The following is a 19,094-nucleotide window of genomic DNA, read 5'->3' on the forward strand; positions in this document are numbered from 1 at the left end:
TGTGCGGAGAATAGAGCCGACCACCTAATAACCGAAACTCCCGTGTTCTGTGACTATGAGTGAGCCGCAAGCACTGGCTGCTTGCAGTTTTAAGGATGTGGAAATATCCCCAGAAGACCTGAACAGGTAGGTTTTGGAGGCCGTAGTTAATACTAACTGATAACGTCTCAATGGAACACTCTGGATAATTTAGGATCTTTAGTGTTTGAAGAATATGGAATAGAGCACCATCTGGACTTGGGCTGTGGCCAAGAGTTCATCATATTGAGAATTTGTTGGTGACTAAAGGCTCTAAGAAGTGAAGCTAGAAGAAGATACTGTACTAGGCTAGTCTAAGTCATGGAGGTCAGGTTTATCACGTATAAGGGAATGAGTGTAGAGGAAGACATGTATGTTATGTCCCTGTACATGTGGGTTTAAAAGGGCACCTGTCAGATCACAAAGCTCTCAGGTGATCTGTTGTGCTGATTGCACTCAGTAATTTCGAAGGCTGCACGATCTGTGTGAGGAAGCCCACTGTCCTGCCTTTTAAGGCATTTCTGCCATCTCTGTTCCAGCTCACACAAGCTGTGGGAAACTCAGGGTACCTAGACAAATATATTTTCTTCAGAGCACTGCTTCATGGGAGTTGTTGAAGGAGCAAACTTTGTTGTTTTCCAAGAGCGCATTGCATGACACCTTTCCCCAAGTCCTCTCCAAGCCATTTGAAAGGAAGTACTTGTTAACAGGATTAGATGGGATGCTTGGAAGCTGGTCTTTATCTTCCAGTAAATTGCCCTCCCATTGATGGCAAAGCGCCTCTTCCTGGAACTAAAAGTAATGTTCGGGAGAAATAATACATGGATGAATCCTCAAATGGTGAACGGTTATTCCCACTGTGGCGCTGGGTTCATTAGTATAGCTGTTATTAGCATCTCTCCAGCAATTAGTGCTTCTCACGGATTTCACTGTGCACTTCTGATGATTACTCACTACAGGTCCAGTGAGATAGTCCTTGTCTTGCGGGCACCCATTATCTATGTGGGAAATCAAGTTGGGAGGTTCTGGGGAGGCGAGGACTGAAAATCCATTGACTTCCTGGCCTGAAACTACAGGACCAAGATCCTCAGTGTCTCCCAGGAAATGCTTCTCTGGGACATGCTCAGTGGTACATCTTCAGCATTATTAATAGTAAAATTAATAATAACAACAACAGTAACATTTATTGAGGCCTTACTGTATGTGCTGGGAATTGTGCTAAGTGCTTTACATAAGTTATATCAGTTAATTCTCACACCAACTTCATGAGCTAGCTACTGTTATTATCTACAGTTTTACAGAAGAGGAAACTGAGGCACAGGAAAATGAAGTAACATTTCAGAGCCACAGAGCCAGCAAGCCGTGAAGCCAGGGTTGGAAGGCCGGGAGAACTCCCCGGCTAGTGCACTTAAGCCAGATTCTGTTTTATATCCCGGTATAAAAATGTATCAATATACCCCATTTTCCTTTTGGAAATGAGTTCTACCCTGTGGGTGCAGTGTTGTGGGATTGTACCCCAAAGTGCCTGGCTCTGCATGGAGTCCAGTGAGGTCCTGGGAAGTTGTAGTAGGTGGCTTCCTCTGACTGCCCCAAAACCACCTCAGAGCACTTGGCCTCAGCTTGGACACCTAAACTCTTTTGGACTTGGCCTTGTAAAGGACTGTCCAAGGGAGTGCCCATTTGTTCATACCCATTAGCAGTGCCCCGGTAGGACTGTTCCCATCAGTCTGGTTCCCATTTTCTCCAAGCACAGATCACTGGCCCTTCTACTGAATTGTGAACCATCCACCAACTTCCCAGTAAATGTCCTTTTTGTGTAAGTTCAGCAGGGTTGGTTTCTGTTGCTTGGAAAAACAACAACAGCAACAAAACAAACCTAACTGATAAAATGCCATTGGCACATCATGCCCCAGTCTCTACTGGTGAATGTCCTCGGTACCAGGAGTTCTTGGCTACTTTAGGCAGGTAGTTGGGTCAGGTCAGGTCTAATTGTCAGAAAATTTTTGTTACAGGAGGATGAAAGTGTTTAACAAGTGTTTGGCACAGTTAGGTACTTTGTGCCTCCTTGTTTGTTGGTCTCTTCTTTAGTTATCACAAATCCCTGAGTGAGTTATTTTTGTGTTACAGATGAGGAAACTGGCTCTTGCAGCAGGGAGATAATTTGCTGCAAGTCAAAGAGCTGGTAACTGATGGAGTCAGGGTTCAGGTTCAGTACCAAGTCACCCAAAGCCTGAATTTTCCTCTCCTTGTACCATGCTGCCTACATGCTGAGTCCGAAACGCCTCCTTTATGTTTTACCTACTAGTATTACCTTTTTATTTCTGGGGACTAGTTGGGATAATCTTCCCCCTTTTTCTATATGGTAGGTCTTCAAATACTTGAAGTCAGGTATTTTCTTTAGACTGAACTCTCCCCTTTTTCATTCTTCACTTACCCTGTCTCTGAAGGTGATACGTAAATCTTCTTCACTTTTCTGGCTGTCCCTAATGTGACAGTCTACTGGTTCATCCATGGCCTCCTTCACTTGAATTGAGCACTGAACCAAAAATATTGTCTACCCAGGGCCACTACTAGCACATACAGTATCTTCGTTGGAGTTACAAACAGGGCCCAGGTCTGGGTGGACAAATTGACAAAACCCTCCCTTACTTCAAGTTCTGTCTGCCCCACTGCCAGGATCTGGCATGTGATGGGTGGCTCTCAGGCTGAGTGTCAGTCTCCCTGCCCCTCCTCTGGGTACCTGCACAGGGCACAACCTGCACAGGTGTAGGTATTGGTCTGTGGGACTTATTGGACTGGCCTAAAAGTTCATTTAGTTTTTTTCTGTATGATGGTTCTAGTAGTGCTTAGTTGCATTTAACTTCATTTGAAACAATTTTGTTAGATTGTGTTGTATCAGGATGCATTAACAAAGATTTATCGAAACTTGGTGAATTTACTTTGGCTGGTGTAGCTTAGTGGGTTGAGCGTGGGCCTGCAGACTACAGGACTGCAGTTTGATTCCCAGTCAGGGCACATGTCTGGGTTGCAGGCCAGTTCCCAGCAGGGGATGCACAAGAGGCAATCATACATTGATATTTCTTTCCCTCTCTCCTTCCCTTCCCCTCTAAAAAGATAAATAAATAAAATCTTTTTAAAAATTGGTGAATTTTTGTGTAGCCATTTTAATATTGGAGATGGAAAGAAAATATGCAACATTTTCAGCGTACTGTGCTTTATTATTTCAAGAAAGGTAAAAATGCAACTGAAAAGCAAAATATCTGTGCCGTGTATAGAGAAGATGCTGTTGACTGATCAAATATGTGAAAAGTGATTTGTGAAGTTTCTTGGTACTATTGACATTTTGGCCAAATAATTCTTTGCTGAGGGGCTGTCTTATGCATAGGAAGATGTTTTAGCAGCACCTCTGGTCTCCTCTACCTGCTAGAAGCCAATAGTGGGAGGTAGCTGACATACTCAGAATATCCAAATCAATAAAGTTATTGATGAGAGTGAAAAAAAAACTGTGTCTTTTACTTTATAGAAAAAATGAAATGGACTTTTTTGCCCACCCAGTAGTTCCCTTGCTGTGGCCATTGGTTGCCTTGTGTATATTGATTAACATGGGTGCTGGCCAAATGCTGTAAAATTTATTCCCAAGCCAGATTTCCAGGTGGCCAATTCAACAAATTACTGATGACATCTCCAAAGTTCTGCTTAGGTTTCAGCCATTTCACTTGAGATTTGTCATTTTAGTTTGGCTAAATGTTTACTTGGCATGTTTCATATTTATTCCAGACATCAAACTCTTCTAGAATGTTCAAAAGTCCTTCTTCCCTCCTCCCTTCCACCCTCTCTTTCTTCAACCATTTCTTCCTCCCGCCCTTTCTCTCTTATTTTCCTAAATAGGAAAGGGTGAGCTCTTTGTTAATTGAAGTTTACTATCCTCCTCTTGACCCTTCTGCTGATAGAGAAATACCTGTGGCCACTCTTCTAAACCTGGCCGAATCTCTTTGTCTGAGTTGAACTTTCTTTGAGTGAGTTGACACAGAGCTAATAATGAAATCAATCTGTACTTTGGCTACATATATATTTGGTGGCCAAGAAAACTACTTATTTTGTATAGAGGACAGCATTTCACTGTTTTAGGTACTAAGGCTGTGTTGTCCAGTACAGTAGACACTAGCAAAACTAACTAAATAGATTAAACTTGAAATCTAATTTCTTAGCCACACTAGCCACACATTAATTACTCAACAGCCATGTGTGGCTAGTGTCTGCCATATTGGACGGTACAGGTATAGAGAACATTCTCATCACTGTGGAAAGTTCTGTTGGAAAGGACTGCTCTGAGGGATTAGTGTCACGACACTAATCTGTCAACCTCCAGGAACCTCTAGCCAGCCATCCTTGAATGACAGAGAGCCTTGGATGATACAGTTCTTGGATTAAGAAGTGCGGTACCCTAATGAGGAAGTTACACTTTAGAGGTCCAACTAGGAATGAGAGAGCACTGCAGACGGGGAAGAGGGGAAAGCCACTCTTGGTGTCCTCTGTCATTCAGCTTGCCATGTGTTTCTCCCCTCCTCATTACATGGGTGACTGGTTTCCATAAGGACAAGGACAGGAGTCTGCCTTTTCTTGTTGCAGAGTGCCCCTTCCCCTACATTGCCACACATACAGAGCTCAGTGCAGAAGGGAACATGTTCTGTAGATTTTTGGTAGACTGGCTATTTTGTCACCTAAGCCAAGCTGGTGGCAGTTGCTTTTGGAGGTGGAGTGAGTGGGTTGCTGCAGCTCTTCTCCTGGCATCGTTCTGCTTTGGAGGGAGATACTTACTAGTAGCAGAGATTGGTGGGCTTATAGCGAAACAGACTAGTTACTCATCCTGTACTTTTCCATAGCTCTGGTACACTAGCTGTGGGGGGAAAGAACATTATAGCTTCTCCATCAGTAGATTCCTGAAATTTGGGCAGGGGCACGGTCCAAGATTTGGGAGCTAGACATGGGGTGGGGGTATGTAGCTTCAGGTTGTGTTCGAGTCACAGAAATTGCTGGTTATACTTCCTGTTTTATTCTTAACAGGAGTTCTCATCATGTTCAATAATTATTTATTGTAGATTCACCAGGCAGGTGTGGAAGTAAATGCTTGGGTTTAAAACTTTAACGTGGCTCTTCTGTTTACTAAAGGAAAGGCCTTAGGAAGCTATGAAAAAAACTTCAAGGACACAGCCAAGGCCCCAAGAGAATCCTCGTGAGCTTGTGTGGATTCTCTCTGGTGATTTGAACTGCCAGTATTGCACACAAGGGTGGTCTAAAAATAGTCCAAGTAATATGCATCCTTTGCTGAAGGGAGCGAGATAATTTGTGAGGATGATGAGATATGGAAACAGAGAGAAGCTTTAGAAGATGTGAAATGAAATACATGAATCTCGATGGTCTCAGAGGCTCTCCCCTGCACCGAGTGCTCTCTTTGAAGTCTTGATGTTGAAAATTGGAAAAAAGTACTTAAAAGAAAAAGCATTGCTGGGAGAGTCATTGGTTTTTTCCTCACCTATGATTTTTAACATGAGCAGTCCCCTGGATAACAACTCACCTATTTTGTAAGAATAGTTATGGAATACTCACTTATCACATGCGCAAAGCATTATTTCAAGCCCTTGGTGAGGAATCCAATGTTGAATAATAGATGATTTCTACCTTAAAATTGCTTCAATTGCTTATACTTGTTGGGGAAACAAATAAGAAAACATATTGAGTACCTACTACATGTCAATAGCACACTAAGTGCTAGAAAAAGAAGCAAAATAAAAATTTCTGTCATCAAGAATGTGTGATCTAGTGAGGGAGACAAAGACTTGAGCTGTAACAGTCAGAGTGATAAACACTTACAAAGAAAGAGGGGTGTTCAGGGGACACGGTGGGGGAGCCCAATAGAAGGGCACCCATGTCAGATGAAAGAGGGGAAGAAGATCTTCTGGAGCAGGCGATGGCTGAATGTGCCTTGAAGGAGCTAGAGGAGAGCTAATGGAGATTCCTAGGTGGGTTTGCACATGTCACTGATTTGGAGAAAAAAACATGCCCAAAGTTCTAAATGGCAAACTAAAAACAGAATTTCAGGACACAGTCCTGGCTGGTGTAGCCTAGTGGATTGAGTGTGGGCTGTAAACCAAAGAGTTGCCAGTTTGATTCTTAGTCCAGGCACATGTCTGGGTTGCAGGGCAGGCACCCAGTAGGGGATGGGTGAGAGGCAATCACACATTGATATTTCTTTCCCTCTCTCCTTGCACTCTCTCTAAAAATAAATAAATATAATCTTAAAAAAAAGAAAGAATTTAGGAACACAGTTCATTTGCCTCTAATCTCTTTTGAGCAGCCCCCCAAACCCATCATTTGGATATTTTAATGGAGTGGAGGGCTTTATATCAGTTCCACTACCTAGAAATCCATGTGTAAAGGACCTTTGCTAGGAGTTCTATCTACTCTGTACTTGTTAGACATCAGAAGCTTGAACAAAGCTGAACGGCAGGCACAAAGTGATGCACATGGTCCTGTCTGGGCTCTCAGAGCACAAAAGAGGGCCAGGGAGGTTTGTTCTGTTTGGGAGAAGTTTGCTGGACTTTCAAGGGCTGGTAGGACTTCAGTGGAAGGTGACAGGGAACAAGGAGGGTGAGGATGGAACACAATGACGGTGGCAGGAATTACATGAGAAGGGATATGCTGGGTGGACTGTGTGAAGTATTTGGGCAGCAGTGTGAATTGTGGGACAACTTTTCTTTGATCTCAGAGATACATAGTGGAAGATTAGACCTGGCGAAGTAAGTGAAGTGCTCATTACAGAAGGCTTTGCATGCGATCGAAGAATTTAGATTTTGTAGATAACAGAGGGCCACTGGAGGTTTGGGGCAGAGCAGCGATGCTCTGTAGCCAATGTGGAGAAGACCTTGCTTCCCCTGGATCCATCCCCACTTCTTCTGGAGCCTCTGTTATTACTGCAGAAGTGACACCTCCATCCTGCTCTGCCACCCAACCGTGCAGAGGGGACAAGAGTGATCCTCTCTTCCCCAGGGCATTAAATGGCTATGGTGGCTTACAGTCGTGTTCTGGTCATGCCTCTAGGAAAATAGGAAGGAGGAAGAAAGACAAGAGAAAGGAGGACGAATCTCAATTCCATGAGGATTTGGGGAAGACTGAGTAAGGAGAACGTGAGATAGCCTCAGAGTCTGAACATACAACTTATTTTTAAATGAAGTCTGGTACTGGGTGGTTAGATTTAATGTCATTAGTTAACGCTTGAGCTGAAGAACATTGTCCTAAGTTCTAAGCAGGCAACTCTGTAGAAAATTTGGGAACACGACCTGCCTCTGAGCTGCAAACTTTCTCTCTAATCTCTTTGGAGAAACTCCCAAAATATCACACCACTGGAATGTTTTTAATGAAGTGGAAAGTTTTTTTCCAGATTCCAATACTTAGAAATCACTGAACAAATTAATGGAAGAACTGTGTGTTTTGAATTTATTAGAAAATAGTAGTTGAGCGGCCTAAGCGTTCTTCACTGTCAGAGGCCTGCGTTTTACTGTCTAATACTGTTACATGAGCAGAGAGGTTGGCTGGGCCAGTTCATAGAAACAGGTAATTTTGCAGGGAGGAAAGACTTGCTTTCAGCTGCAAACTATGCCCTCTTTTCAGGACCCACTGTTCAGTAAAAGGAGTGCAGTGCCGTGGTGGAAAAGTCAGTGTGACCAATTCTGTCCCATGGTTTTCACTGTGGTTACTGAAGGAGTAGGACATTCCCTCACTTCTCTCCTGCCTTATGTCCATTGCGTTGCAATGCTTCAGAGCAGGCTGACATCCTGCATTCTAGAAAATCATCATTTTTCTCACGTAATTGGAAAAATGCAGAAAACTAGGGTGGAAGAGAGAGCAGCATTGAGATCAAAGTCATATTAACTTGCAGGAGGAAGAGAATCGTAGTTGAAGGCTGCCCAGAGTGGTGAGCAGTCTCAAGCCCAAAAGCCCACAGGACCCATCTGATCCGGGAAAACAGCTTGTAAGAGAATTTCAGCATTAAGATTAGAAAACTCCCTTTATCCACTTTTCAACCAAATCCAATTACTCATAACTTAGAGGCTACCAAGCCATGCCATAATTCTATTCAATATACTAAGCCTGAAGATGAAAGATGACATGTTTCTTCCCATGTCACTCAATAAGCCAGTTTTGTTTTAAATGAAAAAAATACAACGTGCAATTTTTTCCTGACAGCTTTGATTAAAAAATGTTGACTTCTCTCTGCCCCAAACTGACAGAGGCATAAATAAAATTAGAGAACAAGTCTGTCATTGGGTCACCATCCACCCATGTTAGAAAAAAGTAGTATTGCCTGCTCCCGAGGGAGGTGAGGTGTGCCCGGGGGAGGTGTGTGTGCATGTGTGTGTGTAGGGAGAGTGTGCTCATCTGGGTGCCACTCTCTCTGACCCCTGTGTTCTCTTCTGAAAAATGAGGTTGCTGATACTTAGTGCACAGCAGGCTTGTCAAGGCTGACTGGAAGGAGACATGCACTTTGTAGATTGTCAAGCCATGCAAAATGTCGTCAACACCACTGCCATGCTAAATCATTTGTGTGCTGCCTGCCATGGAATAACACGCAGGCCTGGTGAACTTCTCAGATTAGTGACATTTCTTCACGACAGCTCTGGGGCGCATGTTTGCTAGTGGTCAGCATCGTTTTGGAGATGTGCAAATGCAGGTACCTGAGAATTAGCCAATATTTTGTTTTAGTGTTTTAATGCTTATTTCATCCAAGTAATATATAAGCCTAGCTTCATGCATAGTTTGTTGTTAACTAGAACCACAGGGCTTATAATAACATCCAGAAGTTCCCTTCTCTATTTCTTTCCTGAACTCCTGTTTCCCCAAAGCTGCTGTGATGTGCTAGCTCTTCCTTCTGGATCCCACATTTATATTTATAAATAACATGCCACTAAGTGCTGCTTTGCAGTTCCCAACTGTTTCCTATGAGATGCGAGGACTTAGTTTTCTTTTACCCCACCAGCCCATGCTCTTTCTTTTATCTTTGCAATACATTTATTTCACAATTTTATTTAAATTGTTCATAAATGCTAATAATGTTGGTATTTTAAATTTTATGTATTGCTGAGCTACCCAATCTGTTATTGGAGAATTTTCCTTTCTTGTATTATTGGTCTCATTTTATTAGTATTAATATTATTATTATTATTTAAATGTTATTTTTCAATTACAGTTTACATTCAATATCATTTTATATTAGTTTCAGGTATATGGGACAGTGGTTAGATAATCATATACCTTATAAGGTGGTCCCCTCAATATTTTCAGTCTATTGATCTCATTTAAAAATTATTTTTAAATGAGCTTATTTCTAATTCTTCTACAAACTTTTTAACAGAATCATAAATGTTCTATAACATTTAAACATATGAAATCATGTGTTAGTTTTATTTTTTTCTATAGGCTGTCCTCCTCTTGTCCCCATCATCTCACTCCTTTTTTATTAAATACATTGGGGTAACATTGGTTAATAAAATTATTTAGGTTTGAATTCTTCTTTTAAAAATTTTTAAAGATTTTATTTATTTATTTCTAGAGGGAGGGGAAGGGAAGGAGAGAGGGAGAGAAACATCAATGTGTGGTTATCTCTCACATGCCCCCTACCGGGGACCTGGTATGCAACCCAGGCATGTTCTGTGACTGGGAATCAAACCAACAATTCTTTGATTTGCACGTCCACACTCAATCCACTGAGCTACACCAGCCAGGGCTAAGGTGTACAGTTCTATAATATATCATCTGTATATTGTAATGTCAAGTCTCCTTCCATCATCATTTATTCCCTCTTCATCTCACCCCTCTGGACTGGTTTGTAGCATAGATCTCATTCTTCCTGTTTTCTTGATTTTTCAGTGCTATTTCCCACAGTTGAATCTCTTATATTTTTAAGATTTCCTTCTGTTCTTTTTTGGTTTATGCATAGTTCAGTGGTGCACACAAACATTTCAAAAACAACAATACCACGTTTTTAGATGTTTTTTTACTCCAAGGAACTTTCATCATATTTTTAGATGACTGAGTTGAAAAAGTTTTCTAGGATGTGGGACACATCCTGCCATAGCTTTTTCAGAAAAGGTATATAGAAGGGAGATATTCTGAGTCCTTTCATGTCTGAGAATATCTTTTTATCTATTTTCACACATGGTTAAGAGTTTTCCAGGGTATGGAGTTCTAGATTGGAAATGATTTCCGCTCAGAATGGTGAAGGCATTACCCTGTTGCTTCTTTGCTTCCAAAGTTGCACTTGACAAAGCCATTTCCATGCTGATTCTTAACAACTTTATGTTTTTTTCTTTCTCTGTGGTATTGAATTTTTTTATATGTACTGTTTAAAAAATTTAAAACTGATGTGCCTTAGCATGGCACATATATTCATGACATTGGGGACTTTTTAGATGTCTTCAATTGAAAACTTACAGTTCTAAGAAATTTTCTGCTCTTATAATTTGGGGGTTGGGGGGAATATCTTCTTCCCTTTCATTTTACCTGTTGCTTTTAAATTCTTTATATTCTGTAGCTATGATACCTCCTGGAATATTTCTTTAATTTATTTTCTATTAAAGTTTTTTATCTGTTTTCTGGAGAGAGGGTTATTTTCTTATTTATTTTTCATCTTTTTATTGGATTTTTAACTTTTTTGTTCTGACTTTTAATTTCTAAGAGGTCTTTCTAGTTTTCTAGTGCTCCTTTTTATAGTACTCCATTCTTATTTCATGGTTTTAATATCTCTTATTTCTCTGAGGATGTTAACGATAATTTTTGGATTCATTCACCCCGTGTTAACTTTGTTTCCTCAACATTTTTTCTCTTTATTTCAGTATCTTCTTTTCATGCTGGAGAATGATGATCCAGCCACATTTAAGAGAGAGATTGCAAAGGCTGAACAGAAGTTCTGTGTTAGAACATTAAGCTTCACTAAGGAGTGATTGGTTGGGGACCTGCTTTATTTTATTGGAAAAGCCCTAAACATTAATATTTTCTGTTCAGTCCTTCAAGAAGAGTGCTCTGCTTTCATCTGAAGAGGTTTTCCCAACCTCTTCAGTAAGAAATAACATCTAACTGTTATTTCCCTGTGGCTGGAATTTTTATTACTTGGTCTGTAGATTTTCACAGCAGGTCTCTGCTTTCACTAGAAGATCTCATCCTCAAGCCCAGCTGTGGTTGGTGTTCTCTAGTTCCTTTCCTGTTTAGCTTCTTTAGAAACTAACTCTCCAGTGTGTCTGGAGTAACCACCACGTTCCTCAGGATGGCAGTCCAACTGGTCTCCATAAAGGCTTCTTCCTCTTTTCAGCCCTTCCCCCACCTCACCTTCAGCAGCACCTGTGCCTCCAGCTCTGGAGCTTCTCTGGAGCTCTGTGGTGTGAAGCCACCTCTTGATTGCTTCTTCCTCCCCCCATGTGTGCTTCATTCCCAGTCTCCTCTGCCCTGCCTACATTCACATACCTCTAGTCAATTCGCTCTCCGGCTTCCAAAAATCTTGTCATTCCTGTGCTGTCACCTTCCCTTTTTCTTTTTTCTTGTGGAATTATGTCTTTTATTTCCTTTACTTTCATTTTAGTGGGAATTTCAGCAGGGAGTTGGGATGAAGGCATGTGTCTAACTCAGCGTGGCGCATTGTGGGTTGCTCACTCTGTTCTTCCTTAGTAACAACAACAGGAAATTAGACAAGTCAGAGTATTTTCTTTAGAATATTTTAACAGACATTAATATTCTTAATTCATCTTCTGAACAACTTCTAAGAGTTTCATAGGCATTTCCTCTGTCCCATCTCTCTCTGACATGGGAAGGGTGGGTGATTTTACTTCATTTTTTAAGCATCTGGGTAGAGGAGAGACCTGTTCTGACTTCCTTCTGGCCTTCTGCCACAATCTGGTAGCCTTCATTCAGCTCACCATTTGCCTTGCCACCATCAACTAAAGTTTCAAAACATCCCTTTGATTTTCAGCACCTCATGACCTGGAACCACTGGTTTATGCCAGACACAATGTTCTCCTCTGTCTTCTGCCTGCAGCCTGTGTTCTCCTGGTTTTCTGGGAACCCCTGAGACCTGTCATTCTCTTAGCAGCTCAGATGCCCATCTCCCCAAGCACCCAGAGTTCATTTAGCACCAACGAAGTGCTCAATCTGTAATCTCTGAGGGACCATCACTTGGGAGAGGCTGTTGCTAATGAGGTGCAAATTGGCAGCAGCTGGGGGGGTCGCTTTCTCTGGGCTAGGCCCCTGGGGAGGGTGGATTGCTAAGACATTTTTCACAGGAGGCTGGCTGTGGGCTGGAAAGCCCAATTCCTGGCTAAGGGAGGCCCTTGCACAGTGCCTGAAGGTCTGTCTGGGCTCACACAGCCCGATCCCCAGACCTGCTGCCAGCTGGCTAATCTCTTGGCTAGTTGTTCTGGCTGGCTTTCCTTGTAAGTAGGAGAGGTGGAGCTCAGTCATGGGCTTTCCCAGACATTGGAGAGAGAGCCAGGAAGACCCACAGCCCCCAGAAACACTGTCCTAGGGGTTGGAGTGCTAGAAGGTGAAGCAGTTGGGGTTTTGGTGGTGGTTCCAGAAGCAACTGCTGGGAGAAGGAAACATACCTATTTCTCCTGAGCATTTGCCTACCAGTGTCACATGGAAGACCCTTGTTCACTAAATGGCTCACCTCAATGCCCTCATCAGCTCTCTCCTCTGCTCCTGAAAGGCTCAGCCTTCTCTTAGCTGTCTTCACTTGCAGGTGTCCCACCAGAGCCGTGGCAGAGCTGTAGGCAGGCAGCTGTGTTCAGAACCAGCAACCCTGAAGAGAAAATGGGGGGAAGACGGTGAATGTGGGAGGCCATATAAATGGTGAAGTGACTTTGGGTCACTTGGTCTGTAGGACAGAATGTGACTGGGGCCCCTGGTGTGGAAGCCGTGTGTCCATTTGAGTGATCTTGAGCACATCTCTGAAATTCTCTTACTTGAGCACCCTCTACCTTTTCTCCTATTTCTCTTTGTCTCATTTCCTCTGACTTTATAAAGAGCCCACAGGGTGCCAGCCTACCTGCCAAATGACAGAAGGGAAAGAAATATAGTCCCTGTCTTAAGAACTCTCCTCCCAGCGGAAGAAGACAGCCATACAAACAATGGTGATGTTTGCCTGTGACGAGAAATGCACTGTGCCAGAGGCAAGTACAAGGTGTCATAGAATGATGGAGGAAGGGACAGTAATGTCTCCAAAAGGGTCCAAGGATGCCTACTGCGGTGATGACATTCAAACAGGTCATTGTTCAAGGAATGGATGTATTCCTTACCGAGGTCACAGCGCAGTCATGGCGGTTTGGAGAAGCATGGTGTGTTTTAGAAAAAGCAGGTTGTTTGTTGAGCCTAGGGTGCAGGTATGTGCGCTGATAGACTGTGGGTCTGGAAATGGACCAGGTCAGATGATGGAGTCCGCAGTTAGTCACCCAGTGAGTTGGGACCTCCCCTTGTCGGTCATGGGAATCTGGGTGGGCTGCAGAGAATTGTGATGCTTTGCCAGATGTGGAGGCTGGGCTCCACGATCTTTGAGACCCCTCGGAGCCTGAACTTTTTGAATTCTTTGTGTGGGTATGAAGATGTGGGTCTGGGAACACGGAGTGTTCTCCGGTGTAACGTCTGTGAGTAGGTGTTTACATGTGGGCTGGACTATATTAGACAGGGCTTGGGGCACTGGGTTCTGGGTTAAGTTGGAGTCTAAGTATCCAAGTCTTGTTTCAGCCTTCAATCACGTTGTTGACCCTGACTGAAAGCACTTGACCTATCTGTGCTCCATTATTGCCACTTGTGAAATGAAAAATTTCACTTCTGTGCAGCTGGGAGTTATTTTATTTTGACAAGTTTTACTTGATAATAACTTTGTGGTTTAGGGCATTTGAGGGAGAAAAAGTTATTTCCGAGTTGGGTATTATTTCTCATTGTATTATTAGCTATCAATGAACATGGACATAAAAGTCATCTGCGCATGACTTTTATGTAATACACTTGTGCTGAGTTTTTCCTGAGTTTTGATTCATATCTGGAGTAGGAATCTGGTGGGAGTAGGGGTAGGAAGGTGGGAATATGTGCAAAAAACCAACAAGCAACAGTGCTGCAGGAACTAATTCAGTGAACTGTGCAAACCCACAAAGCTCCAGCCCAGTGTTCCAGCTGGGTCGCTCCAGGAATGCACTTGTGTGGCTGGCGACACATCCCTGGACTCCCGAGTGTTAGTGTGTGCTTGTTGAACTTTAAGCCCCAGAGGAGTATTCTTTTCTGGAACCTCATGATGAACATGTTGGCCCAACTCCAGAGCAGTTCCCAATCTTCGAGTTGCCTGTTTGCTTTTAATTTGGGTGCAGTTTTGCAATTTTGTCTTGAGAATCCTTACCTCCATATTCTGCCCATCTTCTCAAAATGTTCTCCAGTAGCTTGTTTTTGTAACCAAAGGGATAAATGATTTCTGTGTGGCTTGATTCTCATGCTTTGAGACGGTGTCCCTGATGGTCTGACAGGCAAATATGGGTGAAGCCAAGATGGAGCTTTGAAATAAGGGCCAGCTGGGTAGGTGTGGGCACAGATGCTGGTTGTGGATGACTGATAATTCCGTGCAAACTCTCTGATATCATCCCTGCTGCAGGGAGAGAGGCTTGGGACACACATATGGGGATAGAGCTGAGTAGAAGTGATAGCTCAGACTGGGCATGAAGGACATCAGGAGGTACCTGGTAGCACTGGCCTCAGTCAGACTCACAGCTTGGGTCCTCTGTGTTCCCGGGGCTCTTCGCATTGAAATAATCCGCCTGATACATCTGCAGGTCAGTTCCCCTGTGGGAGTGATGGTCAGTATGAACCACAGACATCCTCATGTCTGGTCTTTGAGGCCTTTACTGATTGATCGCTAGTGAAGCTATGACTGTGGTCTGTGGCTGCACAGCTGCATTGGGGGCAGGGGTGTCACAGTTTAACAGCATCCACCATTGACGTTGTTCTATGCAAATAGGTAAAGTACTGGGTGGAAAGTGTTTTTTTCTTGAACCTGAACTCTAATAACATTGTTATTTCACTTATGTCACATGCCATTTTTAGTATTATATGAAAGTTATGTCTCTATACATACATCTCGTTGGTCTGAGTGATTGTAATATCCGTCAGGGCACAGCAGTTAATTTAACAAATGTTTATTAAGCACCTAGGGTGTGTCAGGCAGTCAGTGTGTGTTATAAGCACCAAACACAAGCAAACAATATCCATCCCCTGACCAGAAGAATCTCAGAGATTAGCAGGAGGAGACAGACAGATAAGTAGACAGATAATTAAAATGTTATTGTATATAATGTAGGTAGGGGTAGTGTAACGATAGAGATATCCACTTGAAATAAGAAAATAAGATACTTTGAGTTGAGTGTTAAAGACTGAGGAGGAATTAATTGCCCAGTTGAAGAGGGGTGGGAGGGATCTTCCACAAAGGTCAAGAGGTCGACATTAGCAAGGATATATCCATGGGAAATGACTTCCTTGCATAGAAAATCAAAAGTGAGTTGATCATCTAGACATACAAGTGGTAGGTGGGGTCGAGAAATGAGACTAGAATGGTAACAAAGTTGTCATTTCAGTATTATTCTGCGAGGGTGAGTTTGTCATAACTTTGGGGATGCTACTGGCATCTGGTGGGTAGAGGTCAGTGGCGTTGATAAGCATCCTAGAGTGGACAAGATGGCCCCTCACCACAAAGAATTATCTGGTCCAAAGTGTCAACAGTGCTAAGGCTGATAAACCCTATTTTCAATCTTTTCATTATGTCTGGCTTTTACCACTCAAGTCTCAACTCAAAATTCATTTCTTCAGTGGGCTGTCTTGCCTACCCATCTATCAGAAAAATTTGCCTCTTCTTATCCATCATTTTCTTTTGTGTAGCTCTGTTTTATTTCCTTTGTACCTTTTGATACCACCTGATATTATATTATGCATTTGTTTACTTTCTTCATTTGTTTCTTCCCCCTAAAATATAAACACTGTGAGGTCTTAGATGTATTTGCTGCTTTACCCCCAAAATTTAGAACAGTGTGGAGGACATAGGCAAATGTGTAGAAAAACTTGATGTCAGGGGGTTCTGGGTGGAGGAACGCAATGATCTGGATATAGGTTCTGTGGTGCTGAAATAATAATCGCAGTTAACATTTATTTTTATGATGTTTACCAGACTTAGTTCTAAGTATTTTACATGTAGTAACTCACTTAATTCCCCATACAACTCCAGAGGGTAGACAGCATGATTATCCCCATTCTTTTTATATGAGGAAACTGAGAAAGAAAGGTTAAGTATTTTCCCAAGGTTATATATGTGGTGTGGGGTTACACTCCCATAGTGAGTGGCAGTGCTAAGCAGGTGTAAGACCCTGGTGATCTGTGTGTATTCACACATGCTCTTTATGGCAATTAGTCTGAGTAAATTGTGGATTAGAGGAATTCCAAACAGTGCGTCCCACAATAGAGATGCCAGGTCAGATAGAAATCAGAGGTGGGTAGTTGGGGGACATAGAAGATTTACTAATGAAGATCGGTGCATTGCAGGACATGGGGTATGCTACTCTAGTAAGGGTGTCCAGTGGCCCAGAGAGGTCCAAGCTAATGAGCAGGGTACACTTACCTAAGGGATACTTCGGTTAGGAGGGGAGATGCAGTGAGCCCTGGCCTCCATGTCAGTTCTGGGCTTGGGAAGTTGTGTTTTGAGTGGTGGCATAATGCTGAGCAATACTTCTGACACAGGACTGTCAACAGTTCTTACAGGCCATTTGTAATGTCAGAAATGAGCCACAGTGATAACTGGGATGATGCGTTGGCGCAGAGGCAGCCTCTGGGCAGAGGCTCTCTGCCTGGGTGGCTGAGCTCCTTCTCTTCACTGTAGCCCAGCCCACCACTCCTTCAAGGTTCTTGTCCTGGTGCTTCTGGAGTTCTTCGAACTAAGGCCGCATAGCCGGGCCACTCTGTTCTAGTTCCTGTCCACTCAGCCCGACCTGGTACTGGTGGGAGACCACGGGCTTGACCTCTGGTTGGGGAGCCAGGTGGTTTCTGCAGTCAGCCTCCTGGACATGACTGAGGAGGGCGACCGCTCTGTTTCTGTCTCTCTCTTACTCTCAACTTCCCTTTCCCAGTTGTGGAACCACAAGCTGGAACTCAGTGAATTCTGCTGTAAACACACCTAATGGAGAAAAGCAGGCAGCACCTCTGGGTCTCTAATACATTTCACCACTTTGGGGGAGGGCCTTTGGGATCAATGGGGCAGTGCTCGTTGGATGCTGAGTTTAAAGCTTCTCCTTGCCTGACACTGGAGGGGACTAGTTGGTTATTAGAAATGGGGTAGAGAGGGTTGCTACACTTCTAACGGTGGGGTCTGGTGGTATGGGGATATAAAGAGTTTGGGGGCCTGTTGCTGAAAGTTTCAGTCTTCTCTGCGTCCAGTGGGAGCAACAGGTAGATGTAGATGTTTGTGAGAGCAGGGCTATTGTTCTGTTAGGCCTGAACCCAGGAACAGAGGGTCTTGGTGTGTTTTCTGCACAGTAGTGGTTGGTAGTGTTGTCTAAGTTGTTTCCAGAAGCTGGGACTGGCATGGACTGGCTGAAACCGATGTCTGGCAGTGGAGGAAAAAGCAAGGGAGACTTTGAGCCTGATTATAGGTAGAGCTACCTGTGGAAGCAGGGACTTAAGTCAAGTTGAGTTTGTAAAATAGACACATTGGAAGACTGGAGTTGGGAGATTATGCCTGGGAAGTTCTCATGAGAAAATTATGCAACAAGGGAGAGACCCTTCATGGGGAAGCTCTGCACCCTGATACTAAGAAAGAAACGGATGATTTTTGGAAAGATTCAGGTGAAGAAATGCAGATTCTATAAATAGCCAATAAAATAATAATAAAACAAACGATTGTACTTTTATGAACTGAAAGCCAATGGTATTTAGTACTTTTTGGGGGGGTGGGGGAGGTAAAGCGAGAGGAAATCATTTGGATAATTATGATATTTCCATGTTTGCAATGAAATTCACGATATCTAATACAGTGAGCCAGTGCAGAAAATGGAAGGCTTATTGCTGTTTTATGGCCAGCATGGGTAGCCACTGAGAGGGTTTAGCTAAGGGAGTTAATTTTCATATTTGTCTTTCAATTAGATTATGCAAATGACTGCTCAGGGAGTGAGTCAATAGACTCTTGTGCCAGTGTAGGTGAAAAAAGTGGTTGAAGGCAGAGCTAGTAGATGGAGAGGTTGGAGGAGATCTTTAGAACTTAAAGCTAAGAAGACTTGATTGCATGGATGCGATTGATTGGGAACAAAGGAGGAAGCATGGTTGACTTCTGTGTTTCAAATTTTCTTGGTTAGTGAAGCCGGCACCTCAGATAAGGCAGAGGGCATGATGAGCTACACTGGACAGAGAAAATGATGAACTAAATGTCAGCACCGTTGCATGCAAGGTACCTGTGAATCATCAGGGTGAAAAGGCCCATTGGAAAGGGAATCTGATGTTCCAGAGATACTGGTCTAGGGTGGGTGTGTAGATTTGGCAATAGGAGCTGAAATCATGGGAGCAAACGTGATTTTCTTGGGATGCTTGGTAGAATGAGAAGAAAGGAGGACTTGGGGCACTGTGAAGTCATATCAACATATACAAGCCCAGAAGAAGGGGCTCAGCATGGAAACGGGAAGGGCAGTAGAGTCACATTTCAAAATTGGTTGCTCTCAAGCTTCTGTCTGAAGTCTCTTCTTGTTCTTGTAGCATTCATTCTGTCTCGCTCTGTTCCACCACAATATTGTTTATTTTCAATGGGATAAGTGATATTTTAGAGGCATTAGACAATAGCTAGTGTAAAGGACCACTAAAGCTTCTTCAGACCCAGATTCTCATATTTCCTCATAGCATGTCCCCGATATGAACTTCAGTGACTGATGTGTAGTTGGATCTCAAGAAATAAATGATATTGAATACATGAATTTGAAGGTGTTTAAGACTAAAGAAAGAAAGAACCAATGTACCATTTC

The sequence above is a fragment of the Artibeus jamaicensis genome, unplaced genomic scaffold (genome assembly GCF_021234435.1).
Source record: "Artibeus jamaicensis isolate MK-2021 breed Jamaican fruit bat unplaced genomic scaffold, CSHL_Jam_final scaffold_3307, whole genome shotgun sequence".
Lineage (NCBI taxonomy): Eukaryota > Metazoa > Chordata > Mammalia > Chiroptera > Phyllostomidae > Artibeus > Artibeus jamaicensis.